The sequence below is a fragment of the Xiphophorus hellerii genome, chromosome 6 (genome assembly GCF_003331165.1).
Source record: "Xiphophorus hellerii strain 12219 chromosome 6, Xiphophorus_hellerii-4.1, whole genome shotgun sequence".
Lineage (NCBI taxonomy): Eukaryota > Metazoa > Chordata > Actinopteri > Cyprinodontiformes > Poeciliidae > Xiphophorus > Xiphophorus hellerii.
This window is the reverse complement of record NC_045677.1, coordinates 20,045,887-20,048,674: the sequence shown is the minus strand read 5'-3', so window position 1 is coordinate 20,048,674 and position 2,788 is coordinate 20,045,887.

Below are 2,788 nucleotides of genomic sequence, written 5' to 3'. Positions count from 1 at the left end.
ATAGTCACATGCACCTCAGTCTGCCTTTTTTTTTTTTTGTTTTTACAGAAGCCCTATCTGGTAGACTTATGTTTTTCTAATAAGACTGTATTAGGTATTTTTTAACATTTAACCAGGTTGAAGCACCAAAAAGCATTTTGAGCATTCCTCCTTTCAAAATCCCTCCAGATTGTCAAGAGTATGCTCATCTAGTCTAGTGGTTTTCTAGTATTGAAAACTGAACAGTGAAGTAAGAAAATTGATGACGATGTGTTTGATTTGATGATATGTTTGGGGTTATGATAAAACAAACTGTTTTTTTAGTTTTATTTGAGATGTTAACAGTTTGATTTTGGTTGTTCTGTTGTTTCACATTTGTGATACCGAGTAGGTTCCCAGGGCCGTTAAAAGAGAAACAGGTCTTCAACATCCCAGGTCATCCACCATGCCCAACTATCGGCATTAAATGCTTCATATATACTCTTTAGAGGTCTTACACCAGTCCAAGGTTGCCTAAGTAACTTCAATGAAATGTCATGTGGGTCAAAAACCAATTAACTTGAGGTGGCTGATGGAAAATGTATGCCACACTTTTCAGTTTTATTTTCATTTCTATAAAAAACATTTTATTTTACTAACACTTTACATTTATGCACTACTTTGTGTTGAATCCAATTCAATCTCAATTCACTGCATTTAGTTAGTTGTTGTAATGTGACAAATTGTTATCTTTAGCATTCCAGCAACAAATTGTTGCAAATGATTTTTTTAAAAACATTTGACTGCACTGCATGCAAATTTATTCAGTGATTGTCTGATGTAAAACAAAATTATTTATAAATATTAAGTAAACATAAGTCATAAACAGTCAGAAATGACTCTGTACCTGTCACTAGTCTTCCTCTCTGTCCATCTAGCTCAGACATTAAGACCTCCGGGCCTAATCTGGCCTAAGCTGGTGAGACGCAGAAAAGCACAGAGGAATCAGGATCGTATCCAGAGGGAACATTGTCCTAATCCCCATCTGCCCTCTCCTTTGTAAACACTCTTTGTGGCATTGGGGTCGTTGATGTTTTTCACCCCCTCTTCTCCTCTGCCGTCACGATGGGTTTCATGTCAGACTGTGGGAAAGCGTAGAGGAGATGATCAGGAAGCGTGGATTTCCTACGATTTCAAGCAGACCTGGGCGCAACGCTGCGAGTGAGGACTCAAAGTCAAAGCATGCCATGTGGTAGCGTGGTGAGGCAGTGGGAGATCAGGCCCACGGCCGTGCTGTGTGGGATCAAACGCACCAAGGTTCTGATGTGGCAGTGGATTCAGGGGCTGACCAGGTCCTGCAGGCAGAGTGTGGGCTACCAGGTGAACTACAATGGCGCGGACCAAGCAGAACAGGAGATGGTGTGCCTTGAGGTATGATTGTGTTCTCATATTCACATCAGCCATCATCATTTTGGGTATTATCACTTTACTAAAGTAACATACAGAACCTTGGGAACAAACTTTTGTAGTGATCTTAGTGACAATTTTGTTCATTTTCCACATACGTCTTCACAACATAATTTGATTCCAAACAGATTATGAGTGAATTTCCTATTTGACACAACTCTGATAATAAGATGCAGAAAGCAAAGCACAGATAAGAGACTGAGCTCAATTTTCAAAACCAGTGAAGCAACATGTCACCACATCATTCATTTAATATTCCTGTCAGCTCTAAGAAACACCCTTCAGCATGTATTTTGCTGTTGATAGACTGGCATTGTGAAGCCTCTTTGATTCACACAAAACTTCTATTTAGGGAAGCACTTCCAGTCTAAACAAGGCTTAAAAAGAAGATTAAAAGAAGGCGACAGCATGACCTAAAATAGTATGAGTCAAGTGATTTAAATTCTAAAAAAAGGGGTTAAAACATTTAGCTACATTTTCACAACAACAGATAAGGTCTAATGAGAAACATCAAATTGAACATTCTTAGACAGCTAAGTTTATAAATGAATCTTGGTAAATAATAACTAAAAGTTTCCAGCAGTTCTCTGTTGTGAGGAAGCATGTGTTGCCTATTTCTAGAAAGGAAGGGATTTTAGAGTCATTAGGACAAGGGAGACACATCCAGATCTGATTGGTAGGTCACAACTAGAAAGGAAATAGTCCAAGTCATTAACAAGTATGACTCCAATTTACCAGATACTGTTGAAACGAAAATTATGAAACCCTGAGACACTTCATGACACTACTTATACGGTTACTTATATGGTTACTTATAAGGTTTCATATATATGGTTTCATACAAGTATATGAAACCATTATACTTATACTGCATTAAAAGACAATTAACTCCTTTCAGTCGGTGTTTCACATTAAATCAGAGTGAATTTCCTGTCTTTGTTCCAATGCAATTTGCAAAACTATTTCTCTTTGCTAAATTCCAGAAATATATAGAAGATATTCCTTTATGTTTGTTTTTTTTTTTACATTCTTCTAATTTAGAAGTTTACATACATTTCATTGGTATTTTATACCTTTCAAACTGAATCACTTTTTGATTATTCTTCAATAAGCTTCTCTGATCACAAATCAAATTTTTATGACAATCACAACAAAATATTGACTTTATCTCTGTTAAAACAATTAATGCTTTGGATTGTCTATTTAAAACCTATTTGGGAAAAAACCTTTGGCTTCCTGACGGATGTTTTGCTCAATATTTCCTTATCATCGTCTTTTCTTATGATGCCATCCATTTTGTACCTCAAACAAAACACCAACACATAACATGATGCTTCTCCCCCTATACTTCACAGCTGTGATG